Raw genomic sequence first — 18,305 nt, 5'->3', positions numbered from 1 at the left:
TCTTCTCCCTCTGACCACTCATCATCATCCCACCACCAAGCCCCAGGCTCTGAGCCTTCTTCCCTTGGGGGTTCCCCAACTGGTGCCTCCCACCCTTCCTGTGTCCAGCCAGTCCGTGATAATACCTCAGAGATCTTGTGGGTTCAGTTCTAGACCACTGCAGTAAAGCGAATATCACAATAAAGCAAGCCACACATTTTTAGTTTTTGTTCCCCACTTTCAGTGGGGCCCCAGAACTCATGAGCGATTATGCCCCGTGCAAAGTGAACATGATGGCATTGTCGACAAGATGGACGCAGAGCTTCCCTTTGGTTCCAGCAAGTGCCTGTTGACCTGAAACCAGTCATGTTAGGATATTGGTTCCCCTTTATAATACTGATGGCTTTTGTTTCATTTCAGGTTCACATGTAGTTATCAAGCCAAAATCACTGTCTCTATCACTAGATTGTCCTACAGCTGCTCTGGATACATTGGAACATTGGATATGATTGTGAAATGGATTCCATCACAAGTGCTATCATTGATATGTAGAAATAAATTGATTGACTTTCATTTGCCTTCCACCTTTTGGCACAGTAGGGAAATTGAGACAGTAGAGATTGTTCTGCCCAACAGGTTTCTATCTAACCCTACCCACTTTGCCACTTTCTCCTATGCTGAGGCACAAACAGAAGGCTCTCACCCCTGCCCCCCTTTCCCCCAGTTAGAGATGCCAACTGGCTGGGGGAAAAAAGACCTTTGCTGCTCCTGTGCTTTAGAAACACCTTCAGGTTCTGATATTGAAGTTAGTTTCTGGTCCATCAGACAAGAGTCGAAAGAAGTTGATGCGAATATTTATATGAGGGACTCATTTTTACAGTATTTTTCCATGAGATTATTTTTCTTTCAATGAGATTATTTTTATCATAACTATGTTATCTAAACAGGTAGAATAACTACAGTACATTATTTAAACATGTAGAATTTTCAGTGGTTTTTTTTGCAGTTGATTTTCATGTGTTGATTTCCCTCTCTGCTTCTGCTGTTTGCAGAGCGGCATTCATGGGGGGTGGTCAAGACATGCAGGTTTTTCATTATGGGTACATATGGGAAGCCACAATTGGTCAAATAAAAATAAACAAACATGAAAAAACCTGCACCTGCAGTTATCACCACAAATGCAATTTCCATGCATATTCCACACCATTTCTCAAATTAAAGTGAATGTGTTGATTCTGTTTGTTCATGCAGACAATTTCTGTATTTTACAAGGTAAATTGAAGTTTACTTTCGCATATTGCAGACTTAAGACAGCCAAGATCGTGAAGGAACAGTGGTCAGAATTCACCTTTGTTACCTCCCCATGCTCCTGGAACCTCCTGCAGTATTACCCAGCCTCACGCCAATTACTGTCTTTTCCCATACTGAATTACTTGTAGTGGATAAGCCGTTGTATTGCCTCAGTTACTTGCAAGATTGAAAATGAAACTCCTTAAAAGTATTATCAGCCATACAGCACTACATGTTACAGACACCCAAATTGCTGTTATAACTGCTGGAAAACACACAAAGATTGTTTGTAATTTACCTGAATGCAACAAGATAAGGAGTTTAATGAAACGTGAAGCTTGAATTATTCAGGAATATTATAAAGAGGTTTCTCATTGGTTTTGTACAGCATGAATACACTCTAAAGGAAGGATAGGGTTTAATCAGTGAAAGCAGAAAGAGAAAAGGGTGCATCATTCCGTTAGCAGTACTGGGCAACTGCTGCTGGCAGATGTCCTGCAATGTTATTGAAGATTTCCTTCAAATTATCAGCACTTCTTCAGTATATCAGCCTGAAATTAAATGGGCAGAAGAACATTCAGCATAAAGTCCTCTCAACATAGCAATATGGGATAAGTTCACATCTTCACAGATCACCCTCACCATTGGTGTGGTAGTCTTTTTTAAATATTTTTTATTTTCAATTTTTACAATTCGAAATAGACATTTTACAAACTTATTGATATCCAATGACTTTCCCTCTTTCCATGGTTCATTTTACATATCTTCAATTCCTGCATATTTTACTATAACCATTCAAGTCAATTTTGCATTTTTACACCATTCAAACATTAACCACACTGTTGAATTTATCTTAACAATGCCAGCGTTTTTGGGTTTTTGGACCAAAGCTCACAATTTGAAAAAGAACAATTACAAAACAAGGATAAACTTTTGTCTAGAATTTATAATCTTCTATTACAATGGAAAACAAAAGACGAGCTAGTTAAAGCTTCAATGACACACTGGGCAATGGATATAGGACACAATATAGATTTAAACGTCTGGGAGAAACTCTGGAAAAGCGATTTGAAATTTACTGCATGCTACACATTGAAAGAGAACTATCTGAAAATGATTCATAGATGGTACCCAGCTCTGAGTAGCTTGGCTAAGATGTATAAAGTACAATCAGATAAGTGTTGGAAATGTAAAGAAAAGGGGGGACCATTTTTAATACGTGGTGGACGTGTAAAAAGGTAAAAGAATATTGGGAAATGTTTTATAATGAGTTGAAAAAAATGTTTAAAATTACCTTCCCTAAAAGACCAGAGTCCATTTTATTAGGAATAACCCAGACAGAAATTCCTAGGCGTCAGAAAATCTTGTTTATGTTATGCAACAAGAGCAGCCCATGTTTCGTTAGCCAAAAAATGGAGAATGAGCGAGGTCCCAGATAAAGAGGATTGGCAACTTAAGATGTTAGAATATGCAGAACTTGCAGGTTTAACACATAGAACAAGAGAGCAAGAAGAACATATGTTTAAAGAAGAGTGGAGAACATTTATTAAGTATACGGAAAATAATTGCACACCATTGTTGTGGTAGTCTTGACCTAGTGGCATTGGAGCACCATGCCTTGTGTCTACATGATGGATGCTAGGATGGCCACACACCTGTTCACATGTTCCTTTACAAAAACATGCTGGTAGTATATCTAACACAGGTGTGATACCTAGGCTGGCCAGATACAAAAGAAGACAGAGCTCCTGGCTCTTTAATAGTTGTGCAGATGAGGGGATTTCAGCTTGCTTGACAAGCTATACCCGCTGGAATACATACCCTCTTGAACCTCTGGCTGCCCATGTTAGATATAATATCAGTGAGCATCTGTGAGCCTAAGCTACCCTGGTGAGTGGTGCCACCTCATAAGCACCACTTTGTCTACTGAGACTGCACCCACACAGCAATTTATTCCCTTTTCACATTTCCTTGACTGTTGATTTCTGCCCTTGAAATGAGCTTCCACAGGACATAAAAGCCACTTCTGGAAACATAGCAGAATATAACACAAGTCGAGTGCCCATTTCTGTGTTCATAGAACAATAGAATTGTAGAGTTGGAAAGGATCCTGAGGGTGTTTCTAGTCCAACCCCCTGCAATGCAGGTATCTTTACCTGACATGAGGCTTGAACCCACGGCCCTAAAATTAAGAGCCTCATGCTCTACCGACAGAGCAATCCTGTGTATTTGCATCCAGATAAAATCTATTTGCAAATACTGCAGAAATGAGCACTAAACTTGCACTGTGTAACTTGCAGGTGCAACCACAAACCAAAACGTAAGAAAGGACTGAGAGAGGTTGAAGTTGTGGCAAACACAACTTCCAGTTTTCCCACCTTCCTACTTTGAGCCTGGCATCAGCTCCTGCCACCGCCTAGGATGAGACTGCAGGCCACATGGGGCTAGGTTGCACCCAGTCCAGTGGTCCAGGATCTCACTATTCTCTAGCAGACAGAAAACTTGTTCTAATTTTTAAACGTTACTCAAGTCCTTGGAAACCTGTGTGATTCCACATTCTTTCATGTTCAGTATGTGGACATTAGCATGATTTTTCTTAATTGAATAACATTTGTGAAAATGTTATGACGACCCTACCAAAAAAAATTTGAAGTTCTCCAACATTCGATAATTTTATTTAAAGAAACGCCTAAATTTTTTTTGGCCAAGAGAAATAGATATACAGATCTGACAACGATTTTGACAAGGAAAAATATTTTCTTCAAGTGGAAATTTCCAGAGGGCCTTGCATTTAAATATAAACAAAAGGAGCATAAGATCAGATCGGTGGAGGATAAAAGAAGATTCTTGGAAAGGTACGCGGAGGACTTTAAGATACCAATTGGAGGAGGCCAAGACTTGGGAGCAGGGGCAGGACCAGGAGCTTTCGATTTAGATTTGTTTGAAGGAGCAGGACTGGGAACAGGAGCAGGGCCAGGGGAAGGCGAGCCAGCCACAGAGTAAGACAAGATGGCGTTAAGAGTGCTTTCATGGAACGTGAATGGACTAAATTCATGCTTTAAAAGAAGGAAGATATATCATGTGGTAAAAAAGCAGAATTTGGATATAATTTGTTTACAAGAGACTCATGTAATTAGGACTCATAGAAAAATTCTGCAAAATAAATCATTGGGTCAAGAATTCATATCTTCCGACAAAGTTAAGAAAAGAGGAATAGTCATCTATGCAAAGGAAAAATATAACCCTAAACTGTTGTTCAAGGATGAAGCAGGAAGATATATTGCAGTGGAAATATCTATGCAAGGCGAAAAGTGTTTGATACTGGGAATATATGCACCAAATGAAGCTAAATCAGAATTTTTTAAAAATATACATACTGCGTTGCTGGACTATTTGGACTATAAGATTATAATGATGGGGGACTTTAATGGAACTGTATCAACTATGATGGATAGAACTCAAAGACAAAAGCTATCTAATGATGGTAGGCTTCCAAAGACATTTTTTGATTTAGTGGACAATTTAGATTTAGTAGATGTATGGAGGCTGAGAAATCCATTGGAAAAAGAGTTCACCTTTTTTTCGGACTCGCAAAAGTCAGGAAGTAGGTTGGACTACATATGGATTACAAAGGGCTTGTGTCCAAAAGTGACGAAAAGCGAGATATGCCCCAGAACCTACTCAGACCACAACGCTGTATTATTGGAGTTAAAACAACATCTGCAGGGTTCGTTTAGATGGAGAATGAATGATTCTCTGCTGAGAAATGAGCAGATAAATAATAAGGCCCAGAAGACATTGAAGGACTACTTTGAATTAAATTTAAATAAAGGATTGGACATTCGAGTGGTTTGGGATGCTAGTAAAGCAGTAATGAGAGGATTTTTGATCCAGCAGAATGCAATATGGAAAAAGGCGAGAAATGAGAAGAAGGAAAATATTTTGGACAAGTTGAAAGATAAAGAAAAAAAGCTGAGAGACAATCCGAAAAGTCAGGAAATTCAAAAAGAGATAAAAGCCTTGCAAGTACAGTATTCCCAAATAATAAATGAGGAAATTGAATGGAAAATTAGAAGAATGAAACGAAGATCATTTGAATCGGCTAATAAATGTGGGAAATTGTTGGCCTGGCAATTGAAGAAAAGGCAAAAAGAGAACACAATTATAAAGATTATGGATGAAGGAAAATCTATTGAGAACCCTGCAGAGATAAGGAAATGCTTCACAAAATATTATAAACAGCTGTATAAAAGGGAAAAAGAAGACATAGACGGTATAGAGAAATTTATAAAGGAAAATGGATTACAGAAAATTCCAGTTCAACAAAAGAATCTACTGAATGAGTTGATTACAAGACAAGAGGTTGAAATAGCAATCCAAGAGTTGAAAAATGATAAGGCCCCAGGACCTGATGGACTGACCTCCAAGTACTATAAAACACTAAAAAACTGGTTGATACAACCATTAATGGAGGTAGCAAATGAGATTTTAGGGGGGGGGCAAGGCACCAGAGACTTGGAAAGACGCTTTTATCTCTCTGATACCAAAACCAGATGTGGATAGGACTCAAGTTAAGAATTATAGACCAATCTCATTATTGAATGTGGATTATAAGATATATGCTAGCATTCTGGCATCGAGACTGAAAAGGGTGTTGAAAGACCTGATACATAAGGACCAGGCAGGATTTTTGCCTGGGAGGCATATGAAGGACAATATAAGAAATATAATAGACATTTTGGAGAGACTGGAAATGAAAATAAACACCAAAGCAATGTTAATTTTTGTGGATGCTGAAAAAGCTTTTGATAATATTTCTTGGACTTTTATGAAACGAAACTTTGCAAAAATGGAGGTTGGTCAAAACTTTGTCAATGGGATTAATGGTATTTATTCTGAGCAAAGAGCGAAACTTATTGTAAATAATGTGGTTTCAGAAGAGATAAGAATTGAGAAAGGAACAAGACAAGGGTGCCCACTTTCCCCCCTGCTATTTATTTCTGTCTTGGAGGTCTTACTGAATATGATAAGGAGTGATGAAGGTGTTAAAGGAATCACAGTAGGCACAAAACAATACAAGCTAAAAGCCTTTGCAGATGACTTAGTACTAACTCTGCAGAACCCTGAACACAGTGTTGTAAGAGTATTGCAGATAATCCAAGAGTTTGGTAAAGTGGCAGGTTTTAAGTTAAATAAAGGGAAAACTAAAGTATTGGAAAAGAATTTGACGATGCAAGAGAGACAAAGAGTAGAGGACTGCACAGGACTGAAATGTGTGAAAAAGGTGAAATATCTGGGAGTAAATATGACTGCAAAAAATCTGAATCTCTATAAAGATGAGAAGTTATGGAATGAAATCAAAAGAGATTTGGAGATATGGTCAAGGTTGAAACTGTCCTTAATGGGCAGAATAGCAACGGTTAAAATGAATGTATTGCCAAGAATGTTGTTTTTATTTCAGGCCCTTCCGATAGTGGATAAGTTGAAATGTTTTCAAGAGTGGCAAAAGACATTGTCTAAATTTGTCTGGCAGGGGAAGAAACCCAGAATTAAATACAAACTTTTGACAGATGTAAAAGAAAGGGGAGGATTCTCACTGCCAGACTTAAAGATTTACTTTGAAGCCGCAGCTTTCTGCTGGTTGAAGGAATGGTTTCTGCTAGACAATGATGATGTGTTAGATTTGGAAGGCCATGATAATGCATTTGGGTGGCATGCGTATTTATGGTATGGTATGATAAGGTAAAGCTACATAAAGGTTTCAAAAACCATATAATCAGGAAATCATTGTTTAATGTATGGATTAGATACAAAGATTTGTTGGAAAGGAAAACTCCTAGGTGGATTTCGCCACTTGAGGCGAAGAAACCTAAAAGGACAAATATGGATGAGAACAGGCTGAAATACAAAGACATTTTGATGGAGGTGGAAAACCAATTTAAGTTAAGGCCGTATGAACAATTGAAGGATAGGTTAAGTGATTGGTTTCAGTATGTGCAGATAAATGAAGCATTCAAGATAGATTAAAAAATAGGATTTCAATCAGAAAAATCGAAATTAGAAACAGAGTTAATAGAGACAGACAGCAAGAATTTGTCCAGAATGTATAATTTATTGTTAGAATGGCATCTGAAGGATGAGCAAACAAAATCGGTTATGATTGATTGGGCCAAGGATTTGGGTCATAATGTAATGATGTCGGACTGGGAAAAATTGTGGAAGAAGGGTATGAAATTTACGGCATGCACGGCGCTGAAAGAGAATTTAATGAAAATGATGTATAGATGGTATTTGACCCCGGTAAAATTAGCGAAAATGTATCACAAAGGTGATAATAAATGCTGGAAATGTAAAGAAGAAGTTGGTTCATTCTATCATATGTGGTGGACATGCCCCAAGATAAAAGGCTTCTGGGAAATGATTTATAATGAAATGAAAAAGATATATAAAATACGTTTTTGAAAAAACCAGAGGCCTTTTTACTTGGAATAGTAGGGGAAGAAATCCCCAAAAAAGATGTCAATCTGTTTATGTATGCCACCACAGCTGCGAGGATTTTAATTGCAAAATATTGGAAAAAAGAGGAATTGCCCCCTTTACAGGAATGGCAAATGAAAATGCTGGACTTTATGGAATTGGCAGAGCTGACAGGAAGACTCCGAGATCAAGCAGGGGAAAGAGTGGAGGAAGATTGGAGAAAGTTTAAAATATATATAGGGAACTACTTTTGAAAGTTGAAAATCTGAATATCTAGGGAAATACAGAAGTTAAGGCAATAGGGAGATAAGAGGAGTTTATAAGGTTGAAAAATTGATATGCAAATATAAAGATGAGATTAAGAGGAATTAAGGAGATTATAGTATGAAGGAAGTAAAAGAGATGAAATAGAAACTGCTACAGTGATATTTAAAATGAAAATCAGATAATGGGGAGTTGGGGAAGCCAAAAAGACAATGATTTAAAAAGTTGATTAAAGATGATATGTTTATGTTTCTGTTTGTATTGATGTTTTTTTTGTTGTTGTAATGATGTTCTTTGTATTTTTGGTATTTTATGTATTTTTTTGTTTGTTATAAAATGTTTAATAAAAAAATATTTTTTTAAAAAATGTTATGACGACCCGTCAGAGTTAAGGTTCAACTGCAAGAAAAGCAAGGACATTTTTTAAAATAGAAAAAGAAGATTACCGTCAGACCCACTATAGCCAGTTTGTGGGCGAAAGACAACTCGAATATACTTGCTCTCATTTTAAGTGCAGCGTTTATCGCATGGACATCACTTGTGTACTTGGAAAGTTCTTCCTGAAGCTCCGAATCGGATTTAAAAAGCCCTTTGTGCACAAGGGCATTGACAGCGTTACAAGAAATCAAACCTAGATTTGTTAAAAGGAAAAGGAAAAGAGCTGAAGAGCAAGTGATTTGAAAATTACATTTTTTACACATATTTTATTTCATGCCTTAGGAGTCTAAAATTAATAACAGTGATGCAGTGGCTTAACAATTAATCCTTCTTCTTAAGGGACCTCTGCAAATTGTAGCTCTGTGCGGGATAGATGGGTCTCCTAACAACTCTCAGCACCTTTAATAAACTACAGCTCCCAGAATTATTTGGGGGAAGCTGTGACCATTTAAAGTGGTATCATAATGCTTGTATGGTGTGAATGTTGAGCCAGTCGCTCTCTCACACTAATCTATCTCATAGGGTTGTCAAGAGGATAAAATGGTGGTTTTACTCAAGTTTTAAGGAAGGAAGGGATTGGCTCTTCTTAAGGTTCTGTTCATTGTCACTGCCAATCTCTGGTTTTGATCACACACTTTTACCTTCATCTTAAAGAGACATAAACAGTACTGTATTGGCAATACTTACTAGAGTTGGAGCCACATGCCAGGGAGAGGAGCAGAAAGACAATGGCTGCCTTCATAACTACAAGGGCAAAGGAGTGCTCCCTGGGAATAGTCAAAGTGCTCTATGACTTTCTTCGGAACCTCAGACATGCAGCCGAGAGCAATATATAGGAGCCAGCCAGCAACACTGACTCCTCCCTCAGTATGGCATGGCAGTTTACAAGACTTCTTTGGCTGTTTTTGTTTCTAAACAGCATGCACTCACTCTGGAGTCAGAGGGAGAGATTTACTGGACTTTAAGACTGAAACCCATTGCTAACATGCAATATATCATTCTGTTGCTTTGTAACAGTTATTGTAGCTAAACGTTTAGAAACCAAGTTCTGCAAGTAAAGCTTTTTTTTTTAAAAAAAAAAACTTATTTATTGTGGTGAAGAGGATTTATTTCTACGCAAAAGTCAGATCAAAGACTTTCCATTGGTGCTATGAAACAGGATCTTCACCATGGGCTGATTAATGCAACACTATACTTTCCCTTCTAGCTATACTTTATATTTCACATGCAGTTAATTGTGGGAAAATAGTGCCTCAGCACTAGTAAAAGGCTCTGGTGTTGAAGTAGTCAATATTATCAATTTCGTATTGCTCAGGTATGAAGCCTCTGAATTATTTCATTGCAGTACCTCAGGATAAAAATAAAAATCGATGCATTTAAATAATAATAATAATAATATTAATTTAAGACAATGCATTCAGCAGCTGGGCAGGATGACCCTCTGCTGTATGATATGATCCCCAATGGTTCTTATATTCTTAGCTGGTGTTCAAGTCCCTGCTCAAGCCAAAAGGCTTCCTAGCTTTCCTTGAATCAGTTGCTACAGCTCAGACAAACCTACCTTCCAGGGCTGTTGTGAGGGTCAACAGGGAGGAGAACCAAATATGTCACTTTGAGTTGCATGGAGGAAATTAATAAAAACAAGCACTTTTGTTGTGTTCTCTGTGAGCGGAGGCCAAGCAACGCATGTGCACACATGTGCGAAGTGATGTCATGACATCATGTTGCGCACACCCCTGGGCACCCACAAACTGGGGCCCAAGTTGGGGCCTCTGCCTCAGAGATATTGTGGGTTCAGTTCCAGACCACCACAACAAAGTGAATGTTGCAATAAAGCCCTCCTAGCTGCAGAGGGGGGAGGGGGGAAAACAGCTCCAACACTAACCCACTCCTCTCTCGTGGCCAGAAAAGGGGCAGTGGTGGTGCAGAGTGCGGGGGGGGGGCTTCCTTACATTGGATGTGGCTGGGCTGCCGGCAGTTGCACTCCAATCCTCGTAAGGAACAATATCTGTGACATGCAATACAACAAGTCATGCCTGTCCTTTGGCAACCACGTAATTGCCTGAGAAAAATTCATTTAAAGATGTTCAGAATACTGATAAACTGAACTGTGTATCTATGAAAATACCAGAAAACCTTTAAATGTATGGATATTGCATTGCAAAACAAGACAAGCAGGCTAGCAGACGGCATTTTTTGTTTTCAGGGGTCTTGTCCCCCCCACACTCCTATTGCAACACTGGAGAAAGAAAAGAGCAAAGTGCTTTTTCTGCTTCTGCTTAGATGGTGCTGGGGAGAGTGAAAACACAGCTATGTACACACACACACACCCCAGATGAAGGAAAGTGCACATGGTTTTTAAAGTGAAACAGGACTTTAGCACCCCATGCTTCTCCCACCATTACTTTAAGGTAGAGAGGTTCCTTTACGCCCTGATTCAGGGCACGTCCCTATATTCCAAAGCTCTCAGCATCAAGTGTAGGGAGACTGACTGACTGCACAAGGTCCCAGAAACTCCACACAAAGCATGCACACATGACAAAATGGAGCTTAGCCTGACTCAGAACGGACACCTTGAAGATGCATTCCTATTGGTTAAGTGTCTTGTGGTGATCTCGTAGAGGGGTCATATCATGTGGCCGTAGAGGGTCCATGTGGCCTTTAAACTCTTCCCAGCCACAAAATAGTAACTGTTTCTGGAGAGGATGGTTTGGATTAGAGAAATGGCTGAAGGGAGGCTTTGAATAAACACACCCACAGTCCCCCAGTTGGGATGGTCTAGACATGAGCTAGACATACAGTTGATACGGGACAGCATGTTTTTGCTATAAATGTCCAAATTGCCTCACATTTCTGCTTACATTCTCAACATGCATTACCAATATTATTGTATTGAGTTCACTGTTCTAGTATGAAATAAATTTATACCAGATTTTCAGTTGATCATACTTACTGTAAAGGTAAAGGTAAAAGTGACCCCTGACCATTAGGTCCAGCTGTGAACGACTTTGGGGTTGCGGTGGTCATCTCGCATTGTTGGCCGAGGGAGTCGGCATACAGCTTCCAGGGCATGTGGCCAGCATGACAATGCCGCTTCTGGCAAACCAGAGCAACGCACGGAAATACCGTTTTCCTTCCCATTGGAGCAGTACCTATTTATCTACTTGCACTTTGATGTGCTTTCGAACTGCTATGTTGGCAGAAGCAGGGACCAAACAACGGGAGCTCACCGCGTCACAGGAATTCGAACCGCCGACCTTCTGATCGGCAATCCCTAGGCTCTGTGGTTTAACCCACAGTGCCACCCACGTCCCTTCTATACTTACAGTGCCTTCCCACCATTGTTCACAGGATATTTTGTTCCCTAGAATCTGTGCTATATTTTGTGTGTGTTTGTGTGTGTGTGTCTCTCTCTCTGTGTGTGTGTTCCCACCTCCCATCCCATTACTTTGCTATTTATAATTCGTAAACTTTCCACTATTTTATAGCATGTTGGTATTATGATTATTCATTAAATTTCTATACCATCCTTCATCCTAAGATCACAGGGCAGTTTACAATATAAAAACACAAAAATGCATACCAGAACAACAACAATCAAACAATTACCCTCGCGCACACAGATTGTTTAATTAGTCAAAGGCCTGGGAAAAGTGGAATGTTTTGCCTGGTGCCTAAAGATATGTAACAAAGCTGCCAGTTGAGTCTCCCTGAGAGCATTCCACAAACGGGGAGGCAACACCGAAAAGGCCCGTTCTTGTGCTGCCCCTTTCTGGGCCACTCATGGAGGAGGCATGTGAAGGGCCTCAGATAATGACTACAGGGTCTGGGTCAGTTCATATGTGGAGAGGAGATCCTTGAGGTGGCACTACATCTATGAAATTTCCTTTAAAAATAGCTATAGGATTCAGATTGAAATCGTGCTTAGAAGTTTCATCAAGGTTTCTTTTAATATCAACCCAGAACACCCTTAACTTTTTCCCACTCTCCCACCCTCTCTTGGATTAGATTTTCTCCAAAACTGTCTCTAAAGATAGCAATGTTCCAAATGTATAAAGGGTGATTGGGTGATATTGCAAATGAAATTTGAAGGCAATGGACATGCTTGAACATAAATAAGTGGTGCAAAAAATCCTGCTGGATCAGGGAGCATATTTTGTTAAGAATTGCAAGACACAATCATGAAATCTGCAAATATTAGTGACAAAAATATTTTCAAGGCATCCAAGCAGCAAATGGTTGTTGTGCGGCAAGGAGGGATGTAGGAAGGGAAAAGCAGGCTATTCCATAGCAGGCTGAATTCCAAATGACCAGTTTAGCCTTGAGCTTCATTAATGTCAAAAATGTCTTTGGCAGGGATCACTAATATAAATGCTACTTCTAAATAATTTAGGTCATTAAGGGATTACCTACCATATGCATAGCTGCCAAGTTTTCCCTTTTCTCGCGAGGAAGCCTATTCAGCATAAGGGAAAATCCCTTAAAAAAGGGATAACTTGGCAGCTATGCATATGGGATCTCTTTGTATCTATTGACTTCTACCATTCTGCTTCATTGGATGACCCTAATTCCAAAGGTGAGGGCTCCTCTTGCAAAAGACAAAGCCAGAGTTTGGAGTAGAGTTTTCAGGGCTGTGGTGTGAGCAATGCAGCAAGGAGAGAGAGAGAGAGAGAGAGAGAGAGAGAGAGAGAGAGAGAGAGAGAGAGAGAGCCATGCCAGATCTCTGCTTGGATCCAAGGCTGTCGCTATGGGAGAAACAAGTCCCTTTTGGGGTATTGAAGCTGTGAATGCCTCCATCACAGGATCAGGCTGTATGTATGTGTAAATAAACCTTATAGCCTAAAGACACCACAGTCTCCACTGTGCCTCAGTCCAAAAGGAAACATGAACCCTGGGTAAGTGCTTGGAACCCCTGGAATTTCATACTGCTTGGAGATTGGGGCAGTGTGCAACAATAGTCTCCTTTAACTCCAGTTCCCTGAACTGGACACAGTATTCCAGGCTGAGGTCTGACTGAAGCAAAATACAATGGTACCATGATTTCTTGCAATGGGACACTACACTTCTGTTGATGCTGCCTAGAAATTTTATTAGCTTTTTTTAGCTGCCATATCACGCAGCTGGTGGTCTCTTGTGGTCTGTTAAAACCCCAAAGTCATTTTCTTATGTATCTGAATGTTGCAGCAGACTGACTATTCAGTGTCTGCTCTGAATATTCAGAGAGGTATAATACAATTCCCCCACCTCTACCCAACATGGTGTTCTGTAATATAGCAATGTTGAACCTTTAGTGACCCTTTACTGACAAAAGCTATGTCACCCTTCTCGAATTCTAGATCCCCAATGAAGTCTCTGGATTAACTGTGACAAAAGTTAATACACACTCAAAAATTAATCTTGAGCACAGAAATGGAAGACAGAGTGTTTATTGATTATGAATGATTCAAGAACAACAGGTGAGATTTCTCTAGGTTTTCAATAGTATTTGTTGAATACTATCCAGATGGAGAGAGACGTCTCAGGACGGAATAGTGACAGTACAGAAGAAGTAGAAGAATGGATAAATGAGTGTTGCTTTGCAGCAACTGATGCTAGTAGTCAGCCTGTGGAATCAGCTTGGATGCATCCACAGATCAGTCCTACTGCCAGCTTTTCTTGCATGCGACCATTATATTTATCTGAAATGAAATGAAATCCAGGTCAATACAGAGTATTGCGGGACAAAGAAGCAGGGGATTGTGGGTACACAGTGCAGCTCTGGTTGCTTTTGGGTGATTCAGGTGTGCTGGGATCAGATGTCCCAATGGCATGTAAGCCAATGAACGGGAGAAAACTGGCTCATAGTTTAATTTAGGTCAGCTGGCCTGGCCTGACTGGCTTGCTTGCTTCAAATTTTATTTATATTGTAACCATATTCAGGTACAACACCACAATAATTGAGATACAGTTCTCTATGGGGAAGAAGGCAGGACAAGGAATATCAGTGCTTTTTGGATAAGGATATGATATCTTATGACCTTTGATCTGTATGTTAATATAACTTTTTTAAACAGAGAGGAAAACAAAGATTGATTGCAAATCCTGAATCTGTTTGTTGGCCTGTGGCTGAAGAAAACAAGAAAAGAAAATGGCAAAACTGATAATTACCGCCACGTCAAAGTAAGCAAGAATTAGCTCGCTTGTCAGTTTATCTGCACACTTTTTAAACTTCATTGAGGCATCTACCCCATCTTGGTCATTTCCATAGTTTTCAACTATCTCCTTAAATTCTTCATCTGATCTATTCAGCATTGCTTGCAGAAATTCGCGAACAGGATCACACATATCAAAAAAAACTAGAAAGAAGCAAAACAAAAAAATCAAAATGGATTTTTCGATAAATTAAATAAATGTTTTAACACTCTTTACATAAAAAAACCCTGTGATAGCTGGCTAGAACGAAAAGGACTCGCCTGAGAATGCACTAGCTCTGATCTAAATTGCATGCCAATTACTCAGACTATATAATCCTAAACATTTACAAGGCAGCAGGTCCCACTTAACACAACTGGGCTTCCCAGCTGTGTGGAACTACCACCCCTGAGTTGGTCAGTTGTTGTTCATAATGCAAAATATGAATAGTAACAATTTTGAAAGTTCTTCCCATGAGATATTGTTGGGTTGTTGTTTTTTTTAACATGGTTTGGCGGAGTGTGACGGATGGATATTACTCAAGGTTTGTTACATTATTTTGACCCTTGAAGCAGGAAATCCCACAAGCACCTCTCCAGTGCTTCCTTGGGGCCTAACTGTTCTTCCAGGCAGCTAGCAAATGCTGAGCAACCTTAGCAAGCTGTTGGGCACCAGCACTTTGACTTATTGAGACTTAGTCAACAAAGTGGTGAGTTTGCATTTCTGAGGACCAGTTTTCACTAAACATTTCCTTCAATACAGAAGCAATCCCTCACATTGACACAGTAAGTGAAGCCTACCTGAGGCTGGCAATGATGGAGCCTGGAATTACCACACACTTTTACCTTCATCTTAAAGAGACATAAACAGTACTGTATTGGCAATACTTACTAGAGTTGGAGCCACATGCCAGGGAGAGGAGCAGAAAGACAATGGCTAGCTTCATAACTACAAGGACAAAGCAGTGCTCCCTGGGAATAGTCAAAGTGCTGTGTGACTTTCTTCAGAACCTCAGACATGCAGCCGAGAGCAATATATAGGAGCCAGCCAGCAACACTGACTCCTCCCTCAGTATGGCATGGCAGTTTACAAGACTTCTTTGGCTGTTTTTGTTTCTAAACAGCATGCACTCACTCTGGAGTCAGAGGGAGAGATTTACTGGACTTTAAGACTGAAACCCATTGCTAACATGCAATATATCATTCTGTTGCTTTGTAACAGTTATTGTAGCTAAACGTTTAGAAATCAAGTTATGCAAGTAAAGCTGTTTGTTTGTTTTTTTTAAAAAAACTTATTTATTGTGGTGAAGAGGATTTATTTCTACGCAAAAGTCAGATCAAAGACTTTCCATTGGCGCTATGAAACAGGATCTTGGCCATGGGCTGATTAATGCAACACTATACTTTCCCTTCTAGCTATACTTTATATTTCACATGCAGCTAATTGTGGGGAAATAGTGCCTCAGCACTAGTAAAAGGCTCTCGTGTTGAAGCAGCTGATAATATCAATTTTTTATTGCTCAGGTATGAAGCCTCTGAATTATTCCATTGCAGTACCTTAGGATAAAAATTAAAATATATGCATTTAAATAATAATAATAATAATAATAATCTATATATATATATATAAATGTAAAAATCGTGAAAGTGAGTGTTCCACTCACTTGACCGATCGTCCTGAAATTTTGACCCAACAACCCAAGCCACTCCCTGAGTGTTGTTGGAAAAGAAAATCCCTCAAATTTCACACCTGGGCAGGTATAAACCTGGTTTTCCACCAAGTCAAACAGTGCCCTCAAGTGGCGTTATTCCCTCAGCTCCTCCTCCTACACCCCTCCCTTCCTGTGAAATCTACGCCACACCCACAAACCAAATAATGACATCATCAACCAAGCAACTGAAACCACCTAGGCCTTGCCAGGCTGCTAGGCCCCCACTAGGCCCGGGGGGTGGAGAGAGGGCGAGCGCCCAGATCACAGGTTGCAGCACAGCCTTTGTTTTATGTAGGCCCCTGCCAGGCCCCCACTAGGCCCCGGGGGGAGGGCACGCGCATGGATCGTAGGCCGCAGCACGGCCTTTGTTTTATGTAGGCCCCTGCCAGGCCCCCAGGCCCCCACTAGGCCCGGGGGGATAAACCACAGCAACGCACTTGGGGGCACGGCAAGGGATTTTTACTTTAAAATTTAGCACCACTACCCCCCCCCCAAATCCCCTACCAAATAACCACAAGATAAAAATAAATACCATCCTTCAAAACGTCATGAGATATGCCGGTCACGGAGGGGGGGGGATACAAACAGAATAGATCATGGATCGGGACATGGTGGGGGCAGTCACAGGGATTAGCCACAACAACGCGTCACACCCACAAAGCCCAACTCCGCCACGAGATCCTGTAAAACAGGGGGACTCTGAGGCTCAGGGGGATCTGAAGGGGGTCTATTACCCTCCATTTGACAAACTAATGCACAGCAATCCACAAACCCCGCCTCCACCATGAGATCCACCACTCACATACATACATCCGGCAGAGGTGTTGAAGACCAAACCAACTGAAAACAGGTAGGGAGCCGTGTTGGTCTGACGTAGTCGAAACAAAATAAAAATATTCCTTCCAGCAGCACCTTAAAGACCAACTGCTGGAAGGAGTATTTTTATTTAGTTTCAACTGAAAACAACCCTTTTCCAGCAACAAGGCCCAACATTGCCAAGTGGAGGTAGGGGCCTGCCTGGGGGGGGGGATGGGGGCCGAATAGGGAGCAGGGATATGTAATGGGTCAGAACAGGGTGGGGGGAGACACAGGGATGAAACCTGCCCTCTCCACAGTATCTCGCCTCAACTCAGGGGGACTCTGAGGCTCAGGGGGATCTGAAGGGGGGCTATTACCCTCCATTTCACAGACTAACGCGCAGCAACGTGTGCAGGGCCAGATAATAATAATAATAATAATAATAATAATAATAATAATAATTATAATTATAATTATAATTATAATTTAAGACAATGCATTCAGCAGCTGGGCAGGATGACCCTCTGCTGTATGATATGACCCCACAATGGTTCTTATATTCTTAGCTGGTGTACAAGTCCCTGCTCAAGCCAAAAGGCTTCCTGGCTATCCTTGAATCAGTTGCTACAGCTCAGACAAACCTACCTTCCAGGGCTGTTGTGAGGGTCAACAGGGAGGAGAACCAAATATGTCACTTTGAGCTGCATGGAGGAAATTAATAAAAACAAGCACTTTTGTTGTGTTCTCTGCGAGCGGAGGCCGAGCAACGCATGTGCACACATGTGCGAAGTGATGTCATGACATCATGTTGCGCACACCCCTGGGCACCCACAAACTGGGGCCCCTGCCTCAGAGATATTGTGGGTTCAGTTCCAGACCACCACAACAAAGTGAATGTTGCAATAAAGCCCTCCTGGCTGCAGAGGTGGGAGGGGAAAAAAACAGCTCCAGCATTAACCCACTCCTCTCCCGTGGCCAGAAAAGGGGCAGTGGTGGTGCAGAGTGCGGGGGGGGGGGTGGGCTTCCATACATTGGATGCGGCTGGGCTGCCGGCAGTTGCACCAGCATCCTCGTAAGGAACAATATCTGTGACGTGCAATACAACAAGGCATGCCTGTCCTTTGGCAACCACTTAATTGCCTGAGAAAAATTCATTTAAAGATGTTCAGAATACCGA

At 40.7% G+C, this 18,305-nt stretch overlaps 1 long non-coding RNA gene across 1 annotated transcript; it reads right to left on the bottom strand.

The window, feature by feature from the left end:
• Positions 1–1,562: 1,562 nt before the first annotated feature.
• On the bottom strand, positions 1,563–9,286 carry LOC148687580 (uncharacterized). The gene is made up of 3 exons (XR_015948738.1): positions 9,136–9,286; positions 8,457–8,641; positions 1,563–1,820 (listed from the first exon to the last, which is right to left on the bottom strand). It is a non-coding gene; the product is annotated as an uncharacterized LOC148687580 (long non-coding RNA).
• Positions 9,287–18,305: the final 9,019 nt, after the last annotated feature.

The sequence above is a fragment of the Zootoca vivipara genome, chromosome 1 (genome assembly GCF_965207765.1).
Source record: "Zootoca vivipara chromosome 1, rZooViv2.hap1.1, whole genome shotgun sequence".
Classification (NCBI taxonomy): domain Eukaryota; kingdom Metazoa; phylum Chordata; class Lepidosauria; order Squamata; family Lacertidae; genus Zootoca; species Zootoca vivipara.
Note: the sequence above shows the minus strand (reverse complement) of the source record. Positions and strands in the feature narration are given on the sequence as shown.